This window comes from Lathyrus oleraceus, chromosome 2 (assembly GCF_024323335.1).
Source record: "Lathyrus oleraceus cultivar Zhongwan6 chromosome 2, CAAS_Psat_ZW6_1.0, whole genome shotgun sequence".
NCBI lineage: Eukaryota > Viridiplantae > Streptophyta > Magnoliopsida > Fabales > Fabaceae > Lathyrus > Lathyrus oleraceus.
Window position 1 is genome coordinate 463912734 of NC_066580.1, and position 20889 is coordinate 463933622.

Below are 20889 nucleotides of genomic sequence, written 5' to 3' on the forward strand. Positions count from 1 at the left end.
AATTGGTTAAGCAACCAAGCAACAGCAAAAGCAAGTTCAAAAGAACTATAGCAACTAATGTACCTGAAAACAATCTAACATAATCAGTATACAATCCAAAAGTCAAATAGTTAATGGTCAACAGTCAACAGACAACTCAGACAAACAAGCAAAGCAACATTGCACAATGCACAAGCTCAACTCAAATGAGCTAAAAGCCACCTACAAAACAAATCAAAATTAGTCAAGATAAACCAAATAGTCAACTCAAGCAATGTGAATCAATTCCCTCATAGCCATATGCTTCTTAACCTGCAAACCAAGCTCAAACATGAGAAGCAAACCACTAGGACAAGGCCTAGGGTCAAAGAGGGAGAAATAATTCAAAACAGAACATGAAAATTGTCAAGAATCAAATTAAACCAATCAAGAACAATATCCAAGTGGTCTCATATCAATAGCATCAACCAATTTTATTTCACAAAGCACATAAGGCAAAGCATGCAAGTTGAAAGCTCATTGAAGCAAACAGAATGAACCAAACCACATCAACTCAAAAGTGATTCAATAAATCTCAAGAAAAATCATGGATAAACAACACACATCACATGATTATCACACCAAAATTCAAGGCATTTGGACAAGTTTAAGCAAGGCAATTAAAATCCATAAGGCAAGGTATGCACAAACAAGCTCAAACAAGGCACAATTAGATGCATCAAGTTCACACAAGCCTAAAACAGAATCCACACATGATAAATGCATCAAATCAAAGCCACAATAAACTTCAATATGTCTAGAATCAATGTACAAAACTTCAAATCCATATGATAAACATCAAGCATTTCACAAATCATCTAAGTTCATGACTCATCAAAAGGTCCCAACATGACTAATCAGCAAAGAAAATCTCAAACAAATTGGAAATGCATTCAAAAATTCCATAAAAATTCATAAGCAATCCTAACATCCAGAAGTAACATCATCCAAAGATTCACATCATTTGGCATTAAATTGGCATGGAAAATAAAATCAACAAGTCAAGCAAGCAAAGGTGTGACACACATTGTCACACCTACATTAATCATATCATATCTCCACAACCAGTAATGTGAAAAATACAAACTCTATACCAAAATGACCAGCAAGGTATCTATTTTAAGCATGCAAAATTTCAAGAGTGTTGGATAAAGTCTCATCATTTCACAGTCAAAATGGAAACCAAGGTGCAAGATAGCACATGTATGAACATTCCCTAGGCAAAATTAAAATCCATGCATGCACAACTTCTGGAAAAATCATCAAAAAATTCTAGAGGTCATGAGGAAAACAACAAAAAAAACCACACATTATTTGGACAATTATTCATGGAGATATGATTTTTTGAATGAATGGAAAAAATAAAAAAAACATGGAATGGCATACATGAATATGGATAGAAAATGAACTAAAAATGCAAGGCCTAATGTGAAAATGCTCCAGCAGAGAATCGAAGCGTGTATGTATTCAAACTGAGCGCGCTTTATATGAAACACTGCGTTTCATTAAAGCTGACGTGGCGGTGTGAAGCGCTTGTGGCCAATCGTTTAGCCACGCTGGATTCAATGCAACCAATACATGGCCTTAAACAAGAAAATTCATGCAAATGGCGCTCAAACAGATCAAATGCATTTCTGGAATTGAAAACCTAAATGTTCATCGTGTTCTTCATCAATTTCCAGGCTCAAGAACATTTTTGCACAGAAATGAAAAACGAATACATCATCATGTTCATCTTTCCAAGCACATCAACAATCAATGATCCATTTGCTCTAATTTTCACTATCATGCACGGATCGAGCAAAATAACATTCACATGTCAAACTTAGAATCAACATAACTAGGTCATTTCTTAATGAAATTCGATGCTACAAAGCTCAGACTACTCAGTGATGGAAGATCTATAACATGCATATCACAATTTCAAGAATTACAAGATTCGAATCCTAACCTTCAAAGAGATGCAGAACTGAAATCCGTGTTTTCAAGCCTTGCAAGGTAGAAACAGATGATCCTATGCTCTTGAATGAGTGAATGGAAGAAGGATTTGATGTTAATCTTGCACGATTTTGCTGGAATCTTCACTCTTCATTAATGATGCAACCTTCAACAGTTCCAAAAGTAGCTCGAAAATGGATCGATCTGGCTCCAATCTTGTTCAATTATGCTGGTGGATCAAGGATCGAGCAGGAACAATGCAAGGTTTTTGGAGAAATTTGGAGAAAAGTTGAGAGGAAAAAATGTGAAACTTGGTGAATCTAGATCTAGATCTGAGAATTATGCAATGTTAATCCCAAAACAGTTATGATTTGCCTTTTATATGTTCTGTTAATGATGCACACTAATCATGATTAAGCAAATGCCAAAGATTAAGCAAAAACCAAGTGTAAGTGCAATTTTGCAAATTCACCCTCATGTGTGTATACTAATAGAACAGTACTCGGTTTTGGCTCCAATTCACCTTAAAATGTTGTGTAGAAGCCAAGGCAAGTGTTAGGAAGTGGATTCAATGAATAATTTTTGAACTTGACTTTTCCCTCCAAAATTCAAATGGAAAGTCCAATATTTTTGTGAGCAAAATGCATGCCCTATGATGCTTGAATTGGATAGTACATGTCAAAAGAAGAATGTTGCAAAAAATCCCACTCCATTTGGCCTTTTGGTTCAAAAGTTATGCACTTGTGAAGTTCAAATTATCTTGACCAAGATTTGACCATATCTTTCCAACCATACCTGAGAAATTCATGTTCTTGGACTTTTTGGAAATTTGAGAGCAAGATCTACAACTTTCATGTTGGACAAAATTTCATTTGAAGCATTTTTGATGATGTAATCTTGAGGAGAAAACCTTTCCATTTTTGGCAATTTTGAATTACAAGTCACTTTCTATTTTTGGAAAGTTTCCATCTGACTTTATTTTCTTCCATGATGATGTTTGAAATGTCAAATGAGACTTGTTTGAACATGAACGAAGTCTCTCTAACCCTCTCCCACCTCCAATTCCATCAGTTGACTTGTGGTTGACTTTTTCAGTTGATAGATGAATTTCAGCTTGACTGTTGAGCTTGAGCCTCAATCTCCTGATGAAATGGTTCCAAAATGAAACCCTAGCTTGTACAAGCTCAATAAAACCCTAGAATGTTCCCCATCCCATGAAATACCTCTTCTCCTTGACAAGCCCTGATTGGCATAATGCAGATGATTAGGGTTGACCAGAGGTCAAAACCCTAATCCCAAGGAACTGATCAAGCATAATGAACCTCTTGGTGATGATAAGACCAATGATGATGATGATGTACCATTTCAACCAAGATAATGATCAACCTCCTTGAGGAACCCAAGAAACCCTAATTGAAACACAAACCTTCAGATGATTAGTGATCAATTCATGAGACCCTCAGGCTTGCATCTCTTAACCTCTCCATCTTCTGAGAAAGACCTAGGAGGATGAACTTGCTCAATGTCTCCACATGATATGCAAAAATGCAATGACTAATGACTTAAAAAATGAAATGCAATATGATCAAGCTAGTCCCAAGAGAGGAGGGCAAATTTTGAGGTGTTACAGCTGCCCCTATTCAATCCACTGTGAACCTGTCGATATGAATAGCCTCGGCTTTCAGATGATCAGGGTAAAGAGTGATTGAATACCAAGAACAGACGAACAATTTGCACTCTGATGGGAAAATAATTAACAATGCCTGTCAGAATCGGCAAAGAAGTAATCTCAACAAGAAGAACCCGTTTGGTACGGAGAAATCGGCCTAAATACCGCAACAGGAATGTTGGCCTGGATACCAAAATAAATGGTAACACCGGAATAACCATGGCCTAAACGCCGCTCGTCAGTCTGAATAATGCACATCGGAATATGAAAGTATAGACGTTGGTCTGAATACCGGGAGATTGGCCTGAATGCCCAACAACTGGCCCGAACGCCACTTCGGTCTGGATACCGGAAATTGGCCTGATCACCAAACAACTGGCCTGAACGCCACTTTGGTCGGAACACCACTTCGGTCTGGATACCATTTTGGTCTGGATACCATTTTGGTCTGAATACCACAAGCTGCATCGATCTGAACTTCGAAAGCTTCTTCGACCTGAGTATCAGAAGATTGGCCTGAGTGTCGTATCGGTCTGAATACCCGCCTCGGTCTGAATACCGGAAGATTGGCCTGGATGCCGCAAGTACTTCAACCTGACTGTCGGAAACTTCTTCGATCTGAAAATCGGAAACTGGCCTGAATACCCACAAGTTCTTCAACCTGATTGTTGGAAACTTCTTCGATCTGAAAATCGGAAACTGGTCTGAACACCCATCTCGGTCTGATCACCGGAAAACTGGTCTGGCCTGTCAGCATCGGTAGAGATAAAAACAGTGACAAATGAGTCGGCACATGTGCTAACAACCCATGCTGGGGATAATAGGCCATGAACCGGCTATTCTCTTATTCAACCCTAGCCAACGAACAATTTGCTCCGCTGGGGATTATTCTCTTTCTTGCTTTTCTCTTTTTGGACCCCGAAAACTCTTAGATTATCATTCCATCTCCGCCCGACAGAAACTCTTCCTCCAATATCGCACTACTGGGGAATTACTTTCGATTAAAATCACGATGCCGAACTCCTCGGAGCAACATCTTCACCTTTGGGCAAAACCACCTCTCAAACGATAACCACGGTTTGAGACTAGTTTATGCTTGCAATCATGACGCATGATTGATTTTTCAGCGTAATGCTCCAGAATCATGGAAATGCTACGCGATTTATTATGCAATATGCTATGCTTATCTACATGATGAATGCATAAAAAGTATCCACCTCAAGGGACTCTTTTGGGGAGCTCGAGGCACTCTGCTGAGGAACTCGCCAACACTCCAATCTCCACCCCGCTGGGGAATAGTAATGCTGCTGGGAAAAGGCAACCCTTGCTGGGGATAAATTCCACTGAACCCGATCCGCTTGGGGACCTCGCTGGGGAAAGAACCACCAACGCACTTCGTGGGGAAACAACGGTCTTTGACTTGTTGGGGATACAGCAATCCCAACTCTGCTTGGGGGAACCACCACCCACAGATACCTCCGCTGGGAAACAGCAACCTTCGGGCCTGGCTGCTGAGGAAACACCAATCTACAACCTGCTGGGGAGATAACCATCCCGACCCTGCTAGGGAAACCATATGCCTTGAATCTGCTGGGGAATTAGTCCTCCCGACTCTGCTTGGGGAGATGAGGAAAGTCTGGTACCGAACACCTGTCGACTCGTCGAACCTTGGTATTCATCATCCAAATACAATGTCAGCTTTCCAATTTTGAGAACTCCCGGACTCGTCTGGACTTTCTGATTCATCACCTTGTATTCTTGACTTCTCCGTACTCTACGGAGAGCAAACTCCTTAGATTGGTACGAACTTTTTAATCTTCAGACTTTGAAGAGTCTTCTTGATTAATATCCAGGATCGTCGTACGTCTTTCGCCGCCTTTTTCACCATTTCTCCATCCATTCGTCCCCGATCGGACTCCACGGGGATCTTTCGTCAAACAACTTGCATATCACAACCTGCAAGTGAGTGAAAAGATCTAACAGTACTTGCAAAAGAGATCGTTAGATAAAACCGTGCCCCAGGCGTGTCAAGATTTCAACACTTGGGTCGCTCAACCTTCCGAATAAGATTTCAAGCTTTCAATCTTATAAACATGCATTGGAAGGGACCTGTATGTCTTAAAATGCAAAGATTCGTTATCACAAACAATTGGATGTTTTTGCAATCAAAGCGATAATGAAAAACAAAAACAAAAATTATTTGACTGAATATGCATTTTATTGATTGAAAAGGTGTGGCTCAAACTGAGCAATACAAAGGAAGCAATTCCTGAAAAGAGGTAATTGCGCACAAAAGGAAAAATCTATCCTAATGGCAACATGAAACCCGCGATCTCATCGAGTTTCAACTCGGTTACACCCCATATGTCCTCAGACTCTCCGTGCTTTCTGCCTTCCGAACAAGACACTTCCGATTGATCCCTACCGGGTATTATCCATGTGTCTTAACCAAAGCGCAAACGATCATGCTGGACGCAGTTGTTCGTTTCAATCCCTCTTTTTCCTGGACCGCCCTTTCGGGTTTTCAATCCACCGGGTGTACAACTTTTATTTTATCCCTAATTTTTGCCCGAACCTTTTCTTTCCGTTTTTTTTTGTTCGCCGGGATGCCCATTTTTGCCTGGACTATTTTATTCTTTTCGTCCAGCGGGTCTCTTTATACGAAGTATTTTTTAACTGCGTCCGCATTCACAGGGGATGGAAAATCCTCGCCATCCATGGTCGTTAGCAACAAGGCTCCGCCAGAGAAAACCTTCTTGACCACGAATGGACCTTCATAATTGGGTGTCCATTTACCCCTTCGATCGTTTTGAGGAGGAAGGATCCTTTTCAGCACCATATCACCCACGTGATACACACAAGTGTCGCAACCTGAAAAATACAGTGCGCAAAAAAACAACCGGCGAAAGAAAAAGACAGGAGAGTCGCCACCGTGCGTTATTCATCCCAAAGGAGGGAAAGGAAACGCTCGAAGTAAACCTGAAAAAGGAAAGGACAAGACGGGGTCTCGCAACCAAATCTTGGGTTCGGGAGTCGGTTATGCGAAGGGAAGGTATTAGCACCCCTACGCATCCGTAGTACTCTACGGGATCCACTTTTGTAGTTCTTGTCTAAAGGGTGTGGGTTTATCTAATGTGTTAATTACTAAAAAAAAGGGTTAAATGAAAATGACTCGCGCGGATGTCGCATCCACTGCATACGTATCTCATCTGAATATGAGAATCAGAGTCTTCGTAGCTCGGCTGACCTATGGGTTGGGGGATGTGTGCTCGCTAAGACATCGCGTCTTATGCCTACGTATCTCATCTGGAATGAGAATCAGAGCAAGCCGTAGTTCGGCTAACTACGGGGTTATGGATTGGGTTTTGGACGAACGACGTCACTACGCAATCTACCGGATGCTCGACCTTTGGAGACTTACTCGCCTGTAGTAGAAGGAGTAAACGTGTGTTATGGAGAAGAAAAATCAATGAAGGGTTTGTTTGCATTGTAGGAACGCGCATGCAAAAGGGTAATGAGGATAAGACCTCATAGCTCTTAACCCTGGACAAAGGAACCTGCATAAAGTAAACACAAAAACATTGCCTCCTATCGAGGTCTTCCAGCTAGGAAAGCAGTAAAATGCGGGAAAAATGTAAAAGTACCACGCGGATAAAGATCCGAAGTAACAGCAATTAGAGGAATGGGAAACCCTGAGATCCTTCCAAGCTAACATCATCAAAGAAAGTGGGTCAGTACAGGTAATCGGAATGAACCTCCAGGGGTTATCCCACAAATAAAGTGGGAAACCACGCAAGTTATCCCTGCAAAAGTCATGTGAGCCCTCACAAAAACTCAACAAAAGGGTTAGTGAAACACCATAAGCATTTTTTTCATGGATAACAGTATGGTTTCAGAAACCTCGAACCCTGTGGCATACACTTCAGAAATCATGTGATTAAACATTCAAGGCATAGGTTTTACCCATTCATAATACATCAGACATTTAAAATATTCAAATTGAAGGCGTAAAATAATGGGAATAGGGCAAACCTGATTGGAGAGCTTGATTGAAATTGAGTTGCACCCGTGAGGCCCTTCAGGGTTTGGAGGCTGCTCTGAGTCCTCTGTCAGGTTTCTCTTCAGGTTTTGTCCAGGGTTTTGTTCCAAGGAAACCTCAGGGTATTTTGCTTCTCTTCCTTTTTCTCAAGTGAAGCCTTGGTATTTATAGACTGAATTTCATGGTTTTGTGGGCTCAAATGAGAGAGACCCAAGTCCAAAATTTTTATTATATTTTTTTTTATTATTATTTTTATTTATTTATTTATTTTTGTAAAAAATTATTTTATTTTATTTTTTTTGTTTTTTTTTTCCATTTTTTTTTCTTTTTTTTTCTTTTTTTTTTGTTTTTTTTTTCAGATCTAATTCTGATTGACATGATGAAATGCAATATGAAATGCTAAATGAATGCATGAATGAGGAGGGCAAATTTTGGGGTGTTACAGCTGCCCCTATTCAATCATCAGCTAAACCGAGTAGGATGAAAGCGAACAGCTTATCAGACAAACGGGGTGAGCTGTGATTGAATTCCAAAGATAGACCGAAATTTTGCGCTCCGAGAACACCACAAAAACGCGGAAATACACCGTGCTGTTTATTTTTCTTCCGATCCTCTCGCTTAATCTGGAGTTTCGATCCACTGGCTGGATATTAGTTTTGATCCTCGGGCTGGATACGATTTTGATCTTCTGGCTAGATCTTCTTCGATCTTCTGGCTAGATCTCCTTCGTTTCGATTCTCTGGCTGAATCTATTTCCTTTGATTCTCTGGCTGAATCTACTTCGATCTTCTGGCTAGATCTGAATTGTTTCGATTCTCTAGCTGAATCTATTTCCGGTCTTCGGGCTAGACCTGACTTCGATCTTCTGGCTAGATCTTCTTCGATCTTCTGGCTAGATCTCCTTTGTTTCGATTCTCTAGCTGAATCTATTTCGATCTTCTGGCTAGATCTGGATTGTTTTGATGATAAATTCCCACATTAGGATCCCGCATCTGAGGCATGCGCTGGTTGACCCTCTTTTGAAATCTACACCCAACCTTCATATTAGATATGCAGCTTCGAGAATATTCCACTTTTGGGCTTCGTACATATTCTTCGGGCTAGAACATGTTGCAACGACTCCTCAATTGGGTTTGCTGGGGAAATAAAGCTTGTAGGCGACTTCACTAGGGAATCTTCAAATTGAGCCTTAGGCTGGCTTATTGGAACACGATTCTCAGGCTGAATCTTCGAAATGACCCTCAGGCTGGATCACTGGAACACGATTCTCAGGCTGAATCTTTGAAATGACCCTCAGGCTGGATCACTGGAACACGATTCTCAGGCTGAATCTTCAAAATGAACCTCAGGCCGGATCACTAGAACACGATTCTCAGGCTGAATCTTCAAAATGACCCTCAGGCTGGATCACTGGAAAACGATTCTCAGGCTGAATCTTCAAAATGACCCTCAGGCTGGATCACTGGAAAACGATTCTCAGGCTGAATCTTCAAAATGACCCTTAGGCTGGATCACTGGAAAACGATTCTCAGGCTGAATCTTCAAAACGACCCTCAGGCTGGATCACTCACGCTTGATCCTCTGGCTGGATCTCATGACCTTGGTTGTAAAGTAATTCTTCAGTCTGCTTGGAAGAACCTGTTTATCAGCTTATGTGTATGCTTGATATGATATGCATGCAAATGCAAATGTTATGCATGGTGTAAAAAGAAATCTGCTTGGGGAAGCAAACTCCGGTAGGGAACATATCGTTGTATCAATCCTTGAATGCTCTGTGGGGAATGATCCGTCTGCCGGGACCAATGAGCCACCAAAAATAAATTGGCTGCTTGAAAAGTTGACCTTGCGGGGGGAGTATCAACTATGGAAACTTTGTTCGGCGAGGCTCTGTGAGGAGAGTCTGTGGGGAAAACACTTCTTGGGGAAATGTTGTAGGAAACGGTCTTTGCTGGGGATATGAACTTGCTAATCGCCCTCAAGCTGGGGATTAACAAATCTGTTAAAAATAATCTGCTGGGGATGAGATGAACACTGGGAACACCACCCTCTTGTCCGTTGGGTATGCAACCACTCCGCTGTTGCTAAGAAGATACAGTCCGACACTGTCAACTCCACTAGGGATATATAGTCTGGATACTGTCAACTCTACTGGGGATAGACAGTCTGGATACTGTCAACTCTGTTGGGGAACATGCTCTGCTGAGGAGAGACTTTGTCAACCGCTTGGGGATGAGGATTCATGACTTGGCATCCGGTTCCTGTGACCTGCAACCAAAAATACATGTATGCCTCGGGGGAATTACTCGGTTTGAATTCACCGTTCGGGATTAAGCACATTCAAAGCAATTTTAAATGTTTTCCTGTGCAAATCATCTGCAAAAGCCACCATTATGTTCATATGCAATATGTTTTATCAAAAATTCGGACATTTTTGCAAACAAACTGATAAATGAAAAATAAAGAGGCTCTTTAACTGAATTATTCGACTCTTAATGGAGAGAAAATTTGTGCCAGGAATAGGCGAGGGTATCAGGAAGTTGATCCCTGAAAAGAGGTGATCGCTATAAAAAGAGAACTATCCTAATGACAACGGGGATACGGGGTCCCACTGAGTTTCGACTCTGCTATGACTCGTATGTCCTCAAGACGCTCTGCTCATATTGCTTTCTGAAGTGGATGATTAGTCGATCTTTAACCTTCGAAGATTGCCGGATTGAATGAAACGGTGATATAACACTGATGAACTCAGATCACAGTCATTCGCTTATTCCCTAACTTTTGCCTGGATCGCCCCCTTTTCGGGTTTTCAATCCATCCGGATACCCATTTTTGCCTGAGCCGCCCTTTTGGGTTTTTGACTCACCGGGTGTACTCTTTTTTTATATCCCTAATTTTTGCCCGAACCTCTTTATTCTCTTTTTTTTTTTTGGTTCGTCGGGATGCCCTTTTTTTGCCTGGACTATTCTTTTTATCGTCCAGCGGGTCTATTTTATGCGAAGTATTTTTTTTTTAACTGCGTCTGAGTTAATAGGGGACGGGAATCCTTCGCCATCCATGGTTGTTAGCATCAAAGCTCCGCCATAGAAAATCCTTTTAACCACGTACGGACCCTCATAGTTCGGTGTCCATTTGCCCCTGTGATCTGTGTTGGGAGGAAGAAATCTTTTGAGTACCAGTTCACCGACTTGATACCCCCGAGGGCGCACTTTCTGACCAAATGCTTTCTTCATTCGTCTCTGACCGAGATACGTCAATTCTGGGTACGTAGTTCCAGCATAGCACCTTAATTTGTTGGTTTGATTGATGACCAAAGTTGAATCCCCGTATACATCCAGGGTTTTAATCTGTATATTGACGGCTTCCTCAAGTCTTAGGATACAAGCTTCGTATTCGACTTCATTGTTGGTGCAGGTGTCGCATTACGCGAAAAACCGGCGGGAAAACAAGAACAATAGAGCCGCCACCGTGCGTTATTTATCCCAAAAGAGGGAAAGGAAACGCTCGAAGTAAACCTGGAAAAGACATGGTCTCGCGACCAAAGAGAATGGGATCGGGAGTCGGTTATGCGAAGAGAAGGTATTAGCACCCCTACGCATTCGTCGTACTCGACGGGATCCACGCACAATAGAAAGGAAAATGGTTGCTAAAACACTGCTCATAAACAAACAAACATTGGCTGAAAGAGACACAAGAAAACAGACAAGACTGACTCGGCAGGATACTGCATCCTGGGCCTACTTAGTCTATCAGGCATAGACATCAGAGTCGAAGTAGTTCGGACTGGGGAAACGACACATGCTCGCTAGGATATCGCATCCTATGCATACGTATCTCCTTGGACGAAGGAGAATCAGAGCATTCGTAGCTCGGCTAACACGCACACAAACAAACACAGGCAAACGTGGAGCCTGAATGCCAATCACTGGACTTACATCAGCATCCGAACCAACAAACACACACAGGAAACCAACTGCCAATCGCTGGACTTACGTTGGACTCCAACCAGAAAAGGAGAAACAACTCACACAAACAAAATGAAAGGGCGAACGTGGAGCCTGAATGCCAATCACTGGACTTACATCAGCATCCGAACCAAAACACACGCAAGGGTGGTTAAGACACAAAGGGTTGAAAAAGAAAAAGGGCGGAAAAAGAAAAAAAAGGCGCCCGGAGAGATCAGCTTATCTCCTGCCTACGTACCTCATCTGGTATGAGGATCAGGGCGACGTAGTTCCCCTACGGAGGGAAAAAGGACTAGCCTAACCAGATAATAGAGGGAGACACAACACTAGGGAGACTAAGACTCGAGCCTAGATGTTGTCATGCAAAGTCATCCCTAAGTTAAGGTTTCTAGCTAACTTGCACAAGAAGCAAGCCTATCCTAAACATGACTTGCACAGGAAGCAAACCACACCTAACCTAACTTGCACAGGAAGCAAGGGTCTCGATTGCAACGAGGGCAAGAGAAGGGGGAGGTCTCAATCGCAACGAGGGCGAGAGAAGAGAATTAGTGTTAGTTGTTAGTCAAACTCGACAAGACATCGCATCTCGTGCCTACGTATCTCATCTGGACATGAGAATCAGAGTTGCCGTAGTTCGGCTAAACTATTCCCCTTGGTTTGTGTTTTTTAAGTGGACAACGTCACTGCGCAATCTACCTGATGCTCGACCTTTGGAGACTTACTCACCTGTAGTAGAAGGAGTTAACGTATCCTTAAGAGGGGATAATGTTTGTTTGTGTTTTAGGAAAGCTCAAGCAACAAAGGAAGTCCTATACGAAGGAACCGTGCTACCTTAATTGACATGCAAACGAGACTACGCGGAGTCTAGCAAACCTAGGGGATACAATCACACCACACAAGCACATACAGCATGAAATAAACACACCAACAAGGGGCTCAAACATCAAGGCTAGGTTTTAGTCGAGGGGTCATATCAACCTCAACAAACAAACCACTGGAATTGGGTAGTATTAGCTCTTAACCTTGCCATTGAGGGGCTAAGGTGAAGCTGATGAAAGGTGAGTGAAGATGAGACTTCACAGCTCTTATCCCTGGCCTGGGAGAGCTTAAGACAAGAATGTGTGGGTTCAGAAAGTGGGAACCCTTCTACACATTTGATACTGACTCAACTGTACAATTGTACAAGATCTTGGGTTTGTATCTGCAATGCATCAACACAGTGGTGTGAGCAAAGCAGATGACACACAGAATAGCAGGGGATAGACTGCATATCCCTTGGGTTCTGCCAATTGCCTCTTCACTTAGGAGGTCTTTGAATATGTACAAGGACAAATTAAACATCCACAAACATTGCCTCTTAAGGAGGACTTCAGACAGTTGCCTGGCCAAGTAACAGGCCAGGTCTTCCAGACTACATGAAGATTAGAAGTATACCTCAATGCAAATTGCTTAACAAGCAAAGCAAAGCAAAAGTTCACAAGGAACTGAGCAACTAAAAGCACTAATTTGGAAAGGCAATTGCAATACAGTTGTTGTTTGGCCAAGTTGAGGTGAAACAGGTGCTCCTTCAGCTCCCCAAAGTTGAATGATGAAGAGGGTTTGGCTCGAGATAGCTTGAAATGGCTCTAATCTCAAACTGCCATTGATGGAGCTTGAAGAAAAACAGTCGAGCTAATGCTGCTACAGATGGTGTGTGATGGTTGAAATAGGCTCCAAATGGTGGTTAGATGGTGGAGCAACTATGACCAGCTCGTGTGTTTCACAAATTTTCAAAGAAAGGTTCAAAGTGCAAAAATGGAGATTTGAGAGAGTGAGAGAATTCTGTGTATGATGTTGGCTGCTAGGGTTGCAAATGATCAGAAAACAGCCTATATATTTGTTGTTTAAGGTTGCTAAGCAAGGTGCTAATCATGTTTTGTTTTAAAATCAAAATTGCTAAAATGACCACTTTGGTTCACATGGTGAGGTGCAGTGGCTATAGCACGAAAATTGGGCCTTCCACAAGTCACAAACAACATTTCTGAACATATTTGCAAGGCCAAAGTGATTGGAAATGATTAAATCAAAAAGTCACTTTTCACCCTTACTTGAAAATAAAACATGTAAGTGAAAAAATGCCATTTTGATCCATGAGGTTTTGGTGCATGAGGGTTACATTTTTGGAAAGAGGAGGTCAAATGTGACTTGTTGGAAAAAACCCCACCAAATTTGGCCAAATGGTTTGAGAGATATGGCCTTTTGAAGTTCAAGAATTTTTGAAAATGGATTGATCATATCTTGCCAACCATACATGGGAATTGAGTGTTCTTGGACTTTTTGGAAATGGGAGAACAAGATATTCAACTTTCATGTTGGGCAAAAATTCATTTGAAGCTTGTATCATGATGTAAGTCTAGGATCAAGAAGTTTCCATTTTTGGCAAGTTAAAATTACAGGTCCGGTTTCTATTTTTGGAAATTTCTGATTTGGCTTCAAATTCTTCAATGATGATGTTTGCCATGATATATGAGGCCTATTTGGACATGAATAAGCTCTCTCAAACCAAATCCCATCATCAAAACCATAAAATCAATCACAGTTGACCAAGTTTGACTTTTTAGGGTTTCTGACTGACTGTGCATTGACTGATGACTTCTGAACATCCAATCCTTGACTAAAACACTTCAAATGGATCCCCAAGTCATGTGAACATGTTGGACCAACCCTAGGGCCTTGGCTCAATGAGGAACACACTTGCTTGCTTGACTGACTGATCTCCTGACCAATTTGACCTAATTCTTCTGACTGGCTTGCACTTGAGGCAAAGGGACAATGCAATGCTATGCAGTGGACCATGTTATGTTATGACCTAATATGAGAATGTATGTACAATGACAGGTGCAAATTTGAGGTGCTACAGCTGCCCCTATTCAATCAGCTGGGAACCCGAACGGATGATAGCAATGGCTGTTAGACTTTCAGGGTAAACAGGGATTGAATACCAAAGAACCGTAGAATTTGCACAAACTGGATATAATACAAGAATGCCTGTCAGGATCGGCAAAGAAACAGTCTTGAAAGAAAAATCCGTCTGGAACGGAAAAAAGAAATCGGCCTGAATACCGAAACAGAAACGTCGACCTGGATACCAAAATAAATGGTAACACAGGGATAACCATGGCCTGAGCGCCGCTCGTCAGTCTGAATACTGAGCATCGGTGTATGAGAGATTTGATGTCGATCTGAAACATCGGAAAATTGGCCTGGACGCCACTTCGGTCTGAATACCGGAAAATTGGCCTGAGTGCCATAAGTACATCGACCTGATCGTCGGAAACTTCTTCGGCCTGAATACCGGAAAAAACATAAGTACATCGACCTGATCGTCGGAAACTTCTTCGGTCTGAATACCGGAAAAACATAAGTACATCGACCTGATCGTCGGAAACTTCTTCGGTCTGAATACCGGAAAAAACATAAGTACATCGACCTGATCGTCGGAAACTTCTTCGGTCTGAATACCGGAAAAAACATAAGTACATCGACCTGATCGTCGGAAACTTCTTCGGCCTGAATACCGGAAAAATTGGCCTGAGTGCCAAAGCGTGAATTGGTTTGTGTTCCAAAACACTCGACATCCTGAAGAGGGATAGAAAAGCAAACTTGTTAAAGGATGGACATTCGATTCCACCAGGAATACGAATCTTACTCGACTGGGGAGGACGACTTCGACCCAAGAGCGCATGAGACATATTATCTATAGCCGTCAGAACGTAGATAATAACCTCGCATGGAAGATTATTCATAACCGGGTTGTAGGTTGTTAAATGGATAAACGACCGAAAACATCCTGAAGAGAGCGAAAGCAAACTTGTTAAAGGATGGACATTCGATTCCACAAGGAATACGAATCTTACTCTGCTGGAGATAACAATCGAAAGATTGACCAAAGAGTGCATGAGATATATTATCTATAGCCGTCAAAACGTAGATAATACACTCGCATGGAAGATTATCCATAACCGGGTTGTAGGTTGTTAAATGAATAATCGACCGACATCATCCTGAAGAGAGCGAAAGCAAACGTGTTAAAGGATGGACATTCGATTCCACAAGGAATACGAATCTTACTCTGCTGGAGAAAACAATCAAAAGATTGACCAAAGAGTGCATGAGACATATTATCTATAGCCGTCAAAACGTAGATAATACACTCGCATGGAAGATTATCCATAACCGGGTTGTAGGTTGTTAAATGAATAATCGACCGACATCATCCTGAAGAGAACGAAAGCAAACTTGTTAAAGGATGGACATTCGATTCCACAAGGAATACGAATCTTACTCTGCTGGAGATAACAATCGAAAGATTGACCAAAGAGTGCATGAGATATATTATCTATAGCCGTCAAAACGTAGATAATACACTCGCATGGAAGATTATCCATAACCGGGTTGTAGGTTGTTAAATGAATAATCGACCGACATCATCCTGAAGAGAGCGAAAGCAAACTTGTTAAAGGATGGACATTCGATTCCACAAGGAATACGAATCTTACTCTGCTGGAGATAACAATCGAAAGATTGACCAAAGAGTGCATGAGATATATTATCTATAGCCGTCAAAACGTAGATAACATACTCGCATGGAAGATTATCCATAACCAGGTTGGAGGTTGTTAAATGGATAAACGACCGAAAAGAAAGGCATCAGGGTACCAGGACTAGGTATGCAAAAGATGACCAATCAAAAAGGGATAAAGTTGCTAACTCGGAGCAAATACCCAAAGGCAGGGGAAGACCCAATGGGGACAATACTGCTTGATCAAAGCAAGTATCCAGAGGGGAAAAGAATATCAATACCGTAAAGAGGGGATTACATCTACCGGTTTGTAGGTAGAAAACCACAGAAAAGTAACCAGTCATCAATAGGATGAGCACAAAGGGTTAACTCTGCTAGGGAAGGAAAGTGGGATTTTACAACTACCAGCTAGTAGGTAGAAAACCACAAAGATAGGACTTACAACTACCGGTTTGTAGGTAGAAGCCAACAAACAGAATGAACCACAAAGGTTACCTCTGCTAGGGGGTGAAAGTGGGATTTTACAACTACCGGCTTGTAGGTAGAAAACCACGACGATAGGACTTACAACTACCGGTTTGTAGGTAGAGGCCCACAAATTCCGCTGAGGATAAGATGAGTGAGTGTCGGTTAGTGAGCGACTATTCATTTATGCCCCAGGAGACAGCCAACAGGAAGCCAATTTAGGATCGATCCAAAAAGGCAAACTGAATCAAGACTCATCCTAATGAGGAAAGAACTCAATAGGGAAAACCCATCCCGTTATGTGTGGGGAGGGAACGGAAACAACCGTCATCCACGAGGATGTATCTCAGTGGGGAAATGGCAGGAAAGGATAGACACTTTCTGCTTAAGGGGTTGACTCTACATGGAGAGATCAGACACACCCAACTCTGCTAGGAGGATCTACTGGAGAGATCTGTATTAACAAATAGCAGGAGACAACCATCAACAGATACATGGCAACAGCTGCAACATGAGTATCCAAATGCTATGATTATGCATGTATGCATTCTACCTAAAATGTATGATGAATGCTGACAAACAGACATGTAAACACACGGGTCCAGGAATCAACCACCCGGTATTACTCTTTTTCCATAGGGAAGGCCAAAAACACCAGAGAGCAAACGCGATCTGCTGGAAACCGGGATATCAGGGAACAACACCATCCTGCGAGGAGAGGAGAAGACTGCTCTGCTGAAGAGACGAACGCTAACGTCTTCAGTAAACACTCTGCTTGGGGAACTGCCCCACAAAACATTTCAACAGCAACCTTGCTGGGAATGCCCCACGGTAGGGCTCGAACAAACCTATACTGGAGATGCCCCACAATAGGGCTAATAGGGACTTTGGAGGAAGAATGTTGTACTGCCGGGAACATGAAGATAAACAACTTCAACCAACACTGCACTGAGCAACCTTGCTGAGGAGAAACCACAAGGGGTTCGACAGGAGAAAGATAAAGTTATGCTCGAGATACGAACAAATGTCTTACCTGTTGGTAATCATACCACCCTCGGGAGAGCACTGCGGATCTCCTAAGTATCCTTCCATCATTGTGAACGTTCACTTTTAAGAAAAAATTTTTTTTGAAAAATTTGTTTATTTTGAAAACAATGATACTTTATCAATTAAAACATGCAGAACATTTGTTGAGTCGAAACAAATAAGAGTGCAAATAATTGGATAAAAGCTCAAATTGATGTGATGGAATGGTAGTCTGCAAAGGGCGAGACTCCATAGATCTGTACAAGTTTGAAATCGGTGATATATATTGGAGAGGGCTACATTGAACATAATGACCTTTCCTCTACCATTCCGAATTTTCGATGTATTCGGAGCTTCAGTTGACGACGAATCGAGAATCCCTGACGGATGACAGATATAGAGCACAGTCTTGTCGAGATGCAGTTACTTGCCAAATCCCTAATTTTTGCCTAGATTGCCCCAGTGTGAGGTGATCAATCTAGCGGGATGCAAATTCTTTTTTTTTCAAATGTCTCTAACTTTTGCCTGGATCGCCCTTTCGGGTTTTCGATCCACCGAGACGCTCCTTTTTGCCTAAGTCGCCCTTGCGGGTGTTCGACTTAGCGAGCTATTCTGCTTTTTTTCTTAGGCGAAGTATTTCTTGACTGCATCAGAATTCACAGGACGAGTGAACTTCTCCATCCATTGTTGTAAGTGTCAAAACATTGCCTGAAAAGGCTCTCCTGACAACATATGGACATTCATAGCTTGGGGGTTCACTTGCCCCTGGAATCGGGCACGAAAGACAAGACCTTCTTGAGCACAAGGTCACCTTCTCGGAACACACGAGACTTGACCTTCCTGTCGAATGCTTTTTTACTCTCTGCTGATATGACTGACCATGACACATGGCAGTTGATCTCTTCCTTTCGATCGGATTCACTTGGTCATAGTGACTCTGAATCCATTCAGCATCAGTCAACTTGGGACTTTGAGGGTGCTATTTTTCTTTTGTTTCTTTCTTCTTTTCTTTCTTTTGATTTCTTTTGATTTTTTTTTTTTTTTTGATTTTGCACCCTCTTCCTTCTTTTTTTTTCTCTTTTTTTTTCTTTCTTTTTTTTTGATAATGCCCCAGTTGACTGTTCTGCTGATTCTCGAGATGCAGCCGAATGATCTTCTTTTATTGCTCAAGAAGTCGGGAAATCTCGTCAGGAATTCCTTCAACATCATCTTCTTCCGCTTCGAATACAGGGAATTCAAATTTGGCAGATGACGTCCGATCATTATGTTTAATGGGTTTTGAGAATCAACCTGCATAATGATTTTGATATGAAAAGCTTTTTGGAAAACAAACAAAACAATCGTTATGCAGATGAAAAGATTGCTTTTATTCTTGTTTTTAGGGTTTTTTGTGATCACCAATTTCATGCAAAAAGCGAAAAGGGAAAACAAATGGAAAACAAATGTTTAACATGAATTTATTTGAATGAAAATATCATTGCACAAAATGTTGCCAACAATGTCATCACTTCTCCTTTTGACATGGGAGAAGGGTTTTTAAACAAAGTGATTATTACTCTGACTTATGAACAACTGTAGGAACGCCCACAGTGACCCAATTGTGATAGATCCCTCCAGGGATGACAACTGTCAGTATCCTTTGCATCAGCAGCAAACAACCCTCTTTGTTGAAGATCTCAGAAGACAAGTCGACGCCAGCCCGGGACTTGTTATCTTCAAGCTTGATTAACATGGGGACCCAAGTCCTCAAAGCTCAGAATACCTGATCTGACAAGGTCCTGCACCTTACTCTTAAACTGAAAGCAGCTTTCCACATCGTGACCAGGAGCACCCGAGTGATACACACAATACTGTTCAGGCCTATACCACCACCGAGGGTTGACGGGTATGGGCGGCGGGTCTCTGGGAGTAATCAAGTTCCGCTCTAACAGAGAGGGATACAGTTCGGCGTAGGACATGGGGATTGGATCAAAAATGATCTTCTTCCTCTCATTACCCGTGCCAGCTTGAATATCAACGGGAGGCTGGTAAGCCTGCTGCTGAGGATGACGTTGTTGACGCTGATGCTGCTGAGCTGGTCTTCTCTGTTGCTGTGGAGTTTGAGTTGCTGGAATAGTCACAGCGGCGACTTGCCGATATGGTCCTCTATTTGCACTCCTTCGACGGTGCACAACATTCGTTTCATTCTCTCCCCTTTTGGGTGCCCCAGAGAATGGCTTCTTAGAACTTGAAGAGTTTGAAAAGCCATGATCTTGAATCTTTCCTGCTTTGATAAGGCTCTCAGTCCTTTCCCCACAGACAACAACATCGGAAAAACTACTGAACGGGCAGCTTCCCATGCGATCCATGAACACTCCTTGCAAGGTTCCAATGAACATGTCCGTCAGCTCTCTCTCCAGCATAGGAGGTTTCACTCTAGCGGCTAGCTCACGCCACCTCTGGGCATACTCTTTGAAGCTTTCCTTGGATTTTTGACACAAACTCTGCAATTGGGTTCGGCTCGGCGCCATGTCCATGTTATGCTTGTATTGCCTCAGAAAGGCCTCACCCAGATCTTTCCAGCTTCTGACTGATTCTCGCTTCAGATCCATGTACCAATCCAAAGATGCCCCGGATAGACTATCTTGGAAAAAGTACATCCACATCTTCTCATCGTCAGTGTAAGCAGAGATCTTCCTGAAGTAAGCCTGCACGTGGGTGCGAGGACAGGAGGTACCGTTGTACTTTTCGAATGAGGGTGCCTTGAACTTGTAGGGGATCTTCAACCCTTCCACCAGACCCATGTCGGTCACATCAAACCCAAGTGAGTTCTGACACTCCATGGCTCGGATTTTCTCAGCAAGAGCATCCACTTTACGATCCCTATCCTCCATTCTGACCACTTCATCATCCTCACTCAGCAACGTGAACATGTCCTCTTGTTGGTCGACAAACGGAGCTGGATGACGAATCGGAGCCCGGATAGCTCTGACATTGACCTCTGCAGCAAGAGGTTGTCCATTGATTCTGATGCCCCCCAACTCATCAACCCCATCAAAGTTACTGGCGGGAGCGGCAACAGCAACATTATCATCCACAGGAACACCCACTGGTGAAGCACGGTTGGCAGTTGGAATCACAGCTTCCTGTCTCTGGGCTAAGGCACGCAGCTCCTCTTGCCCCTGAACGACCCCTTGCATCATCGTTATGAACTGGGCCATGTTCGCCCTCA